Below are 12,323 nucleotides of genomic sequence, written 5' to 3' on the forward strand. Positions count from 1 at the left end.
GGCATCTTGACAAATACATGAATAGGATGGGAATAGAGGGATACAGGCCCAGGAAGTGTAGAAGATTGTAGTTTAGTCGGGCAGCATGGTCGGCATGGGCTTGGAGGGCCGAAGGGCCTGTTCCTGTGCTGTACATTTCTTTGTTCTATCACACCAACACTCCGTTCGCCCCATATCACACCAACACTCAGTGCTCCCCCGTATCACACCAACACTCCGTTCCCCCCATATCACACCAACACTCCGTTCCCCCATATCACACCAACACTCCGTTCCCCCCATATCACACCAACACTCCGTTCCCCCCATATCACACCAACACTCCGTTCCCCCCATATCACACCAACACTCCGTTCCCCCCATATCACACCAACACTCCGTTCCCCCATATCACACCAACACTCCGTTCCCCCCATATCACACCAACACTCCGTTCTCCCCATATCACACCAACACTCAGTGCTCCACCATATCACACCAACACTCAGTGCTCCACCATATCACACTAACATTCAGTGCTCCACCATATCACACCAACACTCCGTTCCCCCCATATCACACCAACACTCCGTTCCCCCCATATCACACCAACACTCCGTTCTCCCCATATCACACCAACACTCAGTGCTCCACCATATCACACCAACACTCAGTGCTCCACCATATCACACCAACATTCAGTGCTCCACCATATCACACCAACACTCCGTTCCCCCCATATCACACCAACACTCCGTTCCCCCCATATCACACCAACACTCCGTTCTCCCCATATCACACCAACACTCAGTGCTCCACCATATCACACCAACACTCAGTGCTCCACCATATCACACCAACATTCAGTGCTCCACCATATCACACCAACACTCCGTTCCCCCCATATCACACCAACACTCAGTGCTCCACCATATCACACCAACACTCAGTGCTCCACCATATCACACCAACGTTCAGTGCTCCATCATATCACACCAACACTCCGTTCCCCCCATATCACACCAACACTCAGTGCTCCACCATATCACACCAACACTCCATTCCCCCCATATCACACCAACACTCAGTTCTCCCCATATCACACCAACACTCCGTTCCCCCCATATCACACCAACACTCCGTTCCCCCCATATCACACCAACACTCAGTTCTCCCCATATCACACCAACACTCCGTTCCCCCCAGTTTCTTTAAACCGTCATTGGCCTCTTCTGGCATTTCAAAATAACACTCCCGGCCTTCGAATGTGACCCACAGTTTCGCCGAGTACAGCACCCAAACCGAATCTTCCTTCAGTACAACACCGCCTTGGCCCTCTTGAATCCAGCACTCCTCTTCGCCAGCTCTGCACCAATGTCTGGTATATCTGGACTCGATTACCCTCCCATTCACACTCTCGCTTCTCCCTGGCCCAATGCAGGATCTTCTCCTTGTCCACGAACTTGTACAACCGCACAGTTACCGCCCGTGTTGGCTCCCCCGCTCTCGGCTTCTGTGAGACCTGTGGGCCCTGTCCACCTCTGGCGCCTTGTCCAGCATCCCCTCCTCCACCAACCCGGCCTGCATCCTCGACACATATTTTGTGGCGCTCATTCCTTCCACACCTTCTGGCAGACCCCCAATTTGCAGGTTCTTCTGCCTGGACCTGTTCTCCTGCTCCGCGACCTCTACTATCAGCGATTTGCATAGGTCCCCCAGGATCCCCACTTCTGCCTCCAGCCCTAACACTATCTTAGGCACTCAGCACATGGTGTATGTCTAATCGTCATACAGCGTCAAATCGCTCTGATCAGACACCACCTTCTCCACTTCACATACTGTTGCCTCTTATGCCTCAACGCACTTCTCTACGCGGTCCATCGATCCTCGTAGAGGTGCTACTGCTCCCTCAATGGCCTTCGACCAGTCACCATGCATCGCCTTCCTTTGCTGGTGAAATTTGCTTTTTATGAAGGCCACCAACTGTTCCATCTGGGCCTTTCCCACTCATGACAACCCATCCCCCTCCGCCATCGGTATATTGTGGTGTACTCTGCTGTTGTGTATCGTGAGTAGAGAAGAAATCAGAGATGAGGTGATGATCTGTAAATGAATATCCCACTAGTGGCTTGGAGGCAGTCTAGTCACCATCTGTTATTTGAACCTGAGTCTATTCCTGGCCCTGCTATGCACCTACACTGCTTGGATAATAAACCTGCTCCAGAGAGACCTCTGAGATTCCCAGAAAGGCAATGCAGTGGATTTCATGAGGAAATGGGAAAAAAGGTGCATCAATGATTGAAATACACTGGAAAGCCAACCAGGTGTCAACACCAGGAAAGGACTGGCCTTAACTAGAGTAATACTTTTGAACAATAGTAGAGGATGGAATCGAGGAAAGGTTATGTTTAGACAGTAACACTGGTGCAGGTGGTGTCATGGAATTTTGTTCTTCAGAATGGTTCTGATAACACCTTCCATTGACATTGAATAAACAGGGTTAAAAAAAAAGACAAAACGTATAAAGGAATAAAGCGGAGGGCTGTTATTACAGCTACCATTCACCATAACCAAATTTGCATTTAAAACCTAAACTGTTGTTTTAACTCTTGCGACAAGAGCAGATTTCCTTCTCCATTATTCCCTCACCCGTCCCAATCACTCATTACGACCTGTGCCAGTGCTCTTTAAGAGCAGAGATCCAAAGTATTGGGGGTACCTGGTGCAGGCCTGCCCCCTGGCTGGACCTAACAGTGGCAGAACAATGCAGGAAAACCGAGTGCCGCTGAAAACTGCTCTGAATGGCACGTTGTGCCTCAAGCATTTGGACCTCCCTCCAAGTCTTCCACCTTGCATAGAACCTTCATGACTCTGGTCAGCGGAGGTCCAGGGCACATCACTTGAATATGTTAATCAGTCTCCTCTCTGAAATCTAGGGCTGGATTCTCCAGTCCCCCAGCTACATGTTTCTTACCGGTGGACGGCGGGATTTTATACTCCCACCGCTTGTCAATGGGATTTCCCATTGATGCCACCATACGCTGCCGGGAAACCCAGAGTAGACCCTTTGAGCCGAATGGCCTCCTTCTGCATTGTAGGGATACTATGATTCTAAACATGGGGCCCCACGGCCCTCTCATTTACCTGTCCCCACCATTTTCTCCTGACCTTTGCAGCCAGTGGGATGGGTAATATTAATGAAAATGAGGCTAAATATTACTGGGGTTTGATGTTTCCTAATGCTATGAGACAAAATGGAGAAGGTCAGAGTATTATAATACGTTACCTTTGAATGGGAAACTGAGACATTGTAAAATAATCTTTGTCAGAGTATTAAATGAAACTCCTGCCAGTCCAGTGCTGACAATCCTGTGACAGGGATTGTTATCAATGAAATTAATGAGTGCAATGAATTACATTTTTGCATTGAAGTAAATGTGGCACTTATTGTAGTGCCAACTTGCTGTGCCAACCAATGCAAGAGACTGGTAGTCTGGTTTTCAGATCAAATGCTTACAGAGAATATCCTTGTGTAAATACTTCATTGAAGTGATAACTGAGATTTAAAAATAAAAATACACAACTCATTTAAAAGTTTAAAATATTACTTTCTTCATTTTTGCTATTTGCGGGATCTCCGTGTACAGCCATCCCTGGCTCCGAGATCCTTGCGACCAACGTCTGGTTGGTTCTGTTGCTGGTTCCCTTGCCTATGGCTGTGACATCCTGCAGCCGGACTGTTACACAGACTACCACATGAATTTTTAAATCAAAGCCACATGCTCCACTTCCTGTCATGCAGGTGGCTGTTAAAAACTCTCAGTGCAGTATGTGAAGAAGAGCAGGGAATTTTCCCTGTTTCCTGGCCAACATTCCTCCCTCAGCCCACAGCAAAGACAGTGAATCATTCCTTTACTGTTTTTGCTGGTTAATTGCCTATTCTGTTTGCTTACAAAATGTAGTTGATGTAATTTATTGTATCTAAAGTACATTTTGATGTTCTCAAGCATTATTTATTGTTTCCAAGCCACTACTTTCTCGAGCACCAGAAGGTTAGTGCAAGTGGCACCTGATTGCCTCCCAACATACTCCAACAGGCATTATCCCAATAGACTGTGAACACAATTAAGGACCATTTTACAGAGCCAGCGGTATTTTGCTGATGGCAGAGTGCACTTCCCCTCCCCCTCCTCCTCTCTCTGCCACATGGGGAAGCTGCCTGTTGAGTATTGCACATGAGCAAGATTGCAGACAGCCATTATTGAACTAACTTTAGTTATACCTCCCCAACAGAGGGGACGACAGAGAGGTGAGCTCCACAGTATTCGACACTCCCTCCCCACCAAAAGAAAAACAAATTATACATTAAAATATAAAATGTTTGCCACCTGGGAATGCATTTCGCGATATGTAAGTGAGGGCATTTGTGAGGCAACAGGTGAGGGAATTTCCGCAGCTCCCGGCGCAAGAGATCCAGGACAGAGTGATTTCGGGGGCATGGGTGGGTGATGGTAGGGTGTCAGATATATACAGGGAAATGAGAGACGAGGGGGAGACGATGGTAGAGGAGCTGAAGGGAAAATGGGAGGAGGAGCTGGGGGAAGAGATTGAGGAGGGGCTGTGGGCAGATGCCCTAAGTAGGGTAAACTCTTCATCCTCGTGTGCCAGGCTCAGCCTGATACAATTCAAGGTTCTACACCGGGCGCATATGACGGGAGCAAGGCTGAGTAGATTTTTTGGAGTGGAGGATAGGTGCGAGGGAGATGCGTGGGAAGCCCGGCGAACCACACCCACATGTTTTGGTCATGTCCGGTATTGCATGGGTTCTGGGTGGGTGTGGCAAAAGTGATCTCGAAGGTGGTGGGGGTCCGGGTCAAACCAAGCTGGGGGTTGGCTATATTTGGGGTTGCAGATGAGCCGGGAGTGCAGGAGGCGAGAGAGGCCGATGTGTTGGCCTTTGCGTCCCTAGTAGCCCGGCGAAGGATTCTACTTATGTGGAAAGAAGCTAAGCCCCCGGGTGTGGAGGCCTGGATCAACGACATGGCAGGGTTTATAAAACTGGAGCAGATAAAATATGCACTAAGAGGTTCGGCTCAGGGGTTCACCGGACGGTGGCAACCGTTCCTCGACTATCTCGCAGAGCGATAAGGGAAAATAGGAAAGACAGCAGCAGCAACCCAGGGGGGATCGGGTGGGGGGGTGGGGGGAGGGCTCATTTGGGTCTTCAGGGGTTTTATGTGTGTGTTTATATATTAGTTATTTATATTTGATTTCACAAAGTTACTATTTCAGTTATTATTTTTGTTGTTTCTTATTTTGTTGTTGGCAGTTGCCGTTAGTTAGCATATTATTTATTTAAAAAACGATCAATGTATATATTATTACAAAGTTTGTAAAATGGGAAATTTTTGTTTGATCGGAAAACTTTAATAAAATATATATTTTTAAAAAATATATAAAATGTTGCATGTACTTAATATGAGAACACCAATATCAACAATATCTGAAGTTTAACAGGTTGGGTTGCCTACTTTTTTTTTCTGTAGTCACAACCAAATATATAACCGATACTGTCAGAGTAATTTACATGTAAAATAAATTTCCTGAACACCCGTATGTTTTTAACAAAAATATCATCATTTGAATATCTTATATTTGAATACCTTCCTACATTCTTTGAATTAACCAATCTGGCTTTTATTTGTCTTTACGGCTGGATATCTCCTTACATGCCCATTAGCTTGACTCCGCTTCCTCAGCATCTGTGAATGTATCAACCCTGAACTTTGATTTACTGACTAATTGGGACTGCGACACGGATTGATTTGTCTTCATCAAAGACCCTGATTAATGGACTTCCGGTGGCGGCGGGCGGGAGGCAGCCACGCAGTGGAGGGCCCCCGCTCGGGATTAGGAATTTCGGAGTTTTAACGCCCGGTTCCGGGGGCAACGGAGGCTGAATAGGCTGTAAAAAGGCACAGGGAAGAGAAATGTCCAAGTTTGGGAGAAAAACGGCCGTGAAAAAGGGGGTTAACGGAAGTCCGCCGGTGAGTGAAAAAGTCAGCACAGGAACTGTAAGGAAAGCGGAGGCTGGAGCACCAGGGGAGGCCGCATCGCTCACAGCAGCAGAAATGACCAAGGTAATGGCTATGGAATTTGAAAAACAGTTCACAAAACACATGGAAGCGATGAAGAAATGGGGGCGGTATTGAAAGTGCTGGTGGAGGAGGCAATTGCCCAGGTGAGGGCGGCGGAATCAAGCGCAGCGGCGGAGGTGCGGGAGCAAGGTGAGACACTGAAGGAAGCGGAAGAGGCACTATCGCAGCACAGTGATCAACTCACCTATGCACACACCGACACACACACACACGTATTTCTTACCCGTAGGGCCCTTCCCAATCTTGGGACTCCAAGGGATGACTTCGGGCAGTAGCTATGGCCTCCTTTCTGAGCACAAGGGATGTTGGCCTCTGGCTGGCTGGCCGCTCTCAGTAGGCGAGGCCCCACCCCGGTCTTGATTCCAGGGGAAGGCCCACCGTTAGCCTCACCACTGAGTGGCTTGTTGTTCAACAGGTATCCTGAAAAGAAGCAGAATAGGCCTCTTGCCAGTTCTTCAGCCAGCAGACAGGTCCTCTGACAACACAACAAGATTCCACCTGTGGATTCTGCAATACTGGCAAACATTAGAACATAGAACATAGAACGATACAGTGCAGTACAGGCCCTTCGGCCCACGATGTTGCACCGACATGGGAAGTCAAAAAACAAAAGCCATCTAACCTACACTATGCCATTATCATCCATATGCTTATCCAATAAACTTTTAAATGCCCTCAATGTTGGCGAGTTCACTACTGTAGCAGGTAGGGCATTCCACGGCCTCACCACTCTTTGCGTAAAAAACCTACCTCTGACCTCTGTCTTATATCTGTTACCCCTCAGTTTAAGGCTATGTCCCCTCATGCTAGCCATTTCCATCCGCGGGAGAAGGCTCTCACTGTCTACCCTATCTAACCTCCCGATCATTTTGTATGCCTCTATTAAGTCTCCTCTTAACCTTCTTCTCTCTAACGAAAACAACCTCAAGTCCATCAGCCTTTCCTCATAAGATTTTCCCTCCATGCCAGGCAACATCCTGGTAAATATCCTCTGCACCCGTTCCAAAGCTTCCACGTCCTTCCTATAATGAGGTGACCAGAACTGTACGCAATACTCCAAATGCGGCCGTACCAGAGTTTTGTACAGCTGCAACATGACCTCATGACTCCGGAACTCAATCCCTCCACCAATAAAGGCCAACACTCCATAGGCCTTCTTCACAACCCTATCAACCTGGGTGGCAACTTTCAGGGATCTATGTACATGGACACCGAGATCCCTCTGCTCATCCACACTTCCAAGAATTTTACCATTAGCAAAATATTCCGCATTCCTGTTATTCCTTCCAAAGTGAATCACCTCACACTTCTCTACATTAAACTCCATTTGCCACCTCTCAGCCCAGCTCTGCAGCTTATCTATGTCCCTCTGTAACCTGCAACATCCTTCCGCACTGTCGACAACACCACCGACTTTAATGTCGTCTGCAAATTTACTCACCCATCCTTCTGCGCCCTCCTCTAGGTCATTTATAAAAATGACAAACCGCAACGGCCCCAGAACAGATCCTTGTGGTACGCCACTTGTAACTGAACTCCATTCTGAACATTTCCCATCAACCACCACCCTCTGTCTTCTTTCAGCTAGCCAATTTCTGATCCACACCTCTAAATCACCCTCAATCCCCAGCCTCCGTATTTTCTGCAATAGCCTACCATGGGGAACCTTATCAAACGCTTTACTGAAATCCATATACACCACATCAACTGCTCTACCCTCATCTACCTGTTCAGTCACCTTCTCAAAGAACTCGATAAGGTTTGTGAGGCATGACCTACCCTTCACAAAGCCATGCTGACTATCCCTAATCATATTATTCCTATCTAGATGATTATAAATCTTGTCTCTTATAATCCCCTCCAAGACTTTACCCACAACAGACGTGAGGCTCACCGGTCTATAGTTGCCGGGGTTGTCTCTACTCCCCTTCTTGAACAAAGAACCACATTTTCTATCCTCCAGTCCTCTGGCACTATTCCTGTAGCCAATGATGACATAAAAATCAAAGCCAAAGGCTCAGCAATCTCTTCCCAGGCCTCCCAGAGAATCCTAGGATAAATCCCACCAGGCCCCGGGGACTTATCTATTTTCAGCCTGTCCAGAATTGCCAACACCTCTTCCCTACGTACCTCAATGCCATCTATTCGAATAGCCTGGGTCTCAGCATTCTCCTCCACAACATTCTCTTTTTCCTGAGTGAATACTGACGAAAAATATTCATTTAGTATCTCGCCTATCACTTTAGACTCCACACACAACTTCCCATCCCTGTCCTTGACTGGCCCGACTCTTACCCTAGTCATTCTTTTATTCCTGACATACCTATAGAAAGCGTTTGGGTTTCCTTGATCCTACCTGCCAAATACTTCTCATGTCCCCTCCTTGCTCATCTTAGCTCTCTCTTTAGATCCTTCCTCGCTACCTTGTAACTATCCATCGCCCCAACTGAAACTTCACACCTCATCTTCACATAGGCCTCCTTCTTCCTCTTAACAAGAGATTCCACTTCTTTGGTAAACCACGGTTCTCTCGCTCAACGCCTTCCTCCCTGCCTGACCGGTACGTACTTATCAAGAACACGCAGTAGCTGTTCCTTGAACAAGCTCCACATATCCAGTGTGCCCAACACTTGCAGCCTACTTCTCCAACCTACCCCCCCAAGTCATGTCTAATGGCATCATAATTGCCCTTCCCCCAGCTATAACTCTTGCCCTGCGGGGTATACTTATCCCTTTCCATCACTAACGTAAACGTCACCGAATTGTGGTCACTGTCCCCAAAGTGCTCACCTACCTCCAAATCTAGCACCTGGCCTGGTTCATTACCCAAAACCAAATCCACTGTGGCCTCGCCTCTTGTTGGCCTGTCAACATATTGTGTCAGGAAACCCTCCTGCACACATTGTACAAAGAACGACCCATCTAATGTACTCGAACTATATCTTTTCCAGTCAATATTTGGAAAGTTAAAGTCTCCCATAATAACTACCCTGTTACTTTCGCTCTTATCCAGAATCATCTTCGCCATCCTTTCCTCTACATCCCTAGAACTATTTGGAGGCCTGTAGAAAACTCCCAACAGGGTGACCTCTCCTTTCCTGTTTCTAACCTCAGCCCATACTACCTTGGAAGAAGAGTCCCCATCTAGCATCCTCTCCGCCACCGTAATACTGTTCTTGACTAGCAGCGCCACACCTCATCCTCTTTTGCCTCCTTCTCTGAGCTTACTAAAACACCTGTGGTAGTATGCATTAAGGGTCATGTGGGACTGTGAAGCCGTGATGCCATTGGCTGACAGATCCCAGGTCCTGGTTGGCTGTTGATCTCTAGCTCCGCCCTGAAGGCGGAGTATAAGAACCAGGAGTTCTCCCCGCAGCTCCAGTCTGTTGCTGAACTGCGGGGAACAAGTCACGCTTAATAAATTGTAGCGCACAATGACTTATGAGAGATGAATAGAGATGAAGTTGATGAGGCTTTATTAAGCGTGACTTGTTCCCCGCAGTTCAGCAACAGACTGGAGCTGCGGGGAGAACTCCTGGTTCTTATACTCCGCCTTCAGGGCGGAGCTAGAGATCAACAGCCAACCAGGACCCGGGATCTGTCAGCGGGCGTAACATGAAAAGAACCCCAGGCAGCGTTACAGGTCTTTGGAGCAGTGGGGGAGGGGAAATTCCATGAGGGGCGCATGCGTTCGGGGTCGGGGCCTATTATCCCATTGCGCACTACAACCCCCCCCAGCGCCCCATGTGCGACCCGCAGGCGCCGCCATTTTGGGTCCCGGCCACCACGAGGGGAGGATGGGCGCCGCCATCTTGTGACCCCCCAGCCATGTGCGATGTGTAGCTTACAATGCAGACCATCAACAGGTACACACAGCTAGATGCGTACCCTCTCCCCCGCATATCCGACATGGTCAATCGGATTGCCCAATATAAGGTCTTCTCCACCGTGGACCTCAAGTCCGCCTACCACCAGCTTCCCATCCGCCCAAGTGACCGCAAGTACACAGCCTTCGAGGCAGACGGGCGACTATACCACTTACTAAGGGTCCCATTTGGCGTCACAAACGGGGTCTCGGTCTTCCAACGGGAGATGGACCGAATGGTTGATCAACACCGGTTGCAGGCCACGTTCCCGTATCTCGACAACGTGACCATCTGCGGCCACGATCAGCAGGACCACGACGCCAACCTCCAAAAATTCCTCCAGATCGCTAAAGCCTTGAACCTCACATACAACGAGGACAAGTGCGTGTTTAGCACAAACCGGCTAGCCATCTTGGGATATGTAGTGCGCAATGGGATAATAGGCCCCGACCCCGAACGCATGCGCCCCCTCATGGAATTTCCCCTCCCCCACTGCTCCAAAGCCCTGAAACTCTGCCTGGGGTTCTTTTCATTACGCCCAGTGGGTCCCCCAGTACGCAGACAAGGCCCGCTCCCTAATACAGACCACTACATTCCCCCTGTCGACAGAGGCTCGCCAGGCCTTCAGCCGCATCAAAGCGGATATCGCAAAGGCCACGATGCGCGCCATCGACGAGTCCCTCCCCTTCCAGGTCGAGAGCGACGCCTCCGATGTAGCTCTAGCGGCCACCCTTAACCAAGCGGGCAGACCCGTGGCCTTTTTCTCCCGAACCCTCCACGCCTCAGAAATCCGCCACTCCTCAGTGGAAAAGGAAGCCCAAGCCATAGTGGAAGCTGTGCGACATTGGAGGCATTACCTGGCCGGCAGGAGATTCACTCTCCTCACTGACCAACGGTCGGTAGCTTTCATGTTCGATAATGCACAGCGGGGCAAAATTAAAAATGACAAGATCTTAAGGTGGAGGGTCGAGCTCTCCACCTTCAACTACGAGATCTTGTACCGTCCCGGAAAGCTGAACGAGCCGTCCGATGCCCTATCCCGCGGCACATGTGCCAACGCACAAATAAACCGTCTCCAAACCCTCCACGAGGACCTCTGCCACTCGGGGAGTCACTCGGTTCTACCATTTTATAAAGTCCCGCAACCTCCCCTACTCCGTGGAGGAGGTCCGTACAGTCACCAGGAACTGCCACATCTGCGCAGAGTGCAAACCGCACTTTTTCAGGCCGGATAGAGCGCACCTGATCAAGGCTTCCCGTCCCTTTGAACGCCTGAGTCTGGATTTCAAAGGGCCCCTCCCCTCCACCGACCGCAACACATACTTCCTGAACGTGGTGGACGAGTACTCTTGTTTCCCTTTCGCCATCCATGCCCCGACATGACAGCGGCCACAGTAATTAAAGCCCTTAACACCATATTCACACTGTTCGGTTGCCCCGCATATATCCATAGCGACAGGGGGTCCTCCTTCATGAGTGACGAGCTGCGCCAGTTCCTGCTCAGCAAGGGTATAGCCTCGAGCAGGACGACCAGCTACAACCCCCGGGGGAACGGGCAAGTAGAGAGGGAGAACGGCACTGTATGGAAGACCGTCCTACTGGCCCTACGGTCCAGGGATCTCCCAGTTTCACGGTGGCAGGAGGTCCTCCCGGACGCTCTCCACTCCATCCGGTCGCTGCTGTGTACTACCACTAATCAAACGCCTCATGAGCGCCTCCTTGTCTTCCCCAGGAAGTCCTCCTCTGGAACGTCGCTGCCGACCTGGCTGGCGGCCCCAGGACCCATCTTGCTCCGGAAACATGTGCGGGCGCACAAGTGGACCCGTTGGTCGAGAGGGTTCACCTCCTCCACGCGAACCCGCAGTACGCCTACGTGGCGTACCCCGACGGCCGACAGGACACGGTCTCCCTGCGAGACCTGGCACCCGCCGGCAACACGCACACCCCCCCGACACCAATCACCCCCTCCCTGCCACCGGCGCACCCCGCGACCGCCCCCTTCCCGGGAGGATCGGTCCTCCTCCCATGTCCGACCAGGAGTGAAGCAGAAGCAGACACCGTAAAGCTCCCGGAGACGACAACGCTGGAACAAGCACCTGCACCACCACTGGGGCTGAGGCGATCGACAAGGAAGACCAGACCGCCCGCTCGACTCGTGGCATCGGTGTAACACAAGAATGTTGTGGACTTTAACGAGAATGTTCTTTTTTTCTTCTTAAGAATATTGTAAATAGTTCACAAACCCTGTACTTAGCCCAGTGTAGGGCAAAGTGTAGGGCACTGTAATGACATGCAAAAGTTTTTCCTCCCAGGACCAGCC

This window comes from Scyliorhinus torazame, chromosome 1, assembly GCF_047496885.1.
Source record: "Scyliorhinus torazame isolate Kashiwa2021f chromosome 1, sScyTor2.1, whole genome shotgun sequence".
In the NCBI taxonomy this organism is placed as follows: domain Eukaryota; kingdom Metazoa; phylum Chordata; class Chondrichthyes; order Carcharhiniformes; family Scyliorhinidae; genus Scyliorhinus; species Scyliorhinus torazame.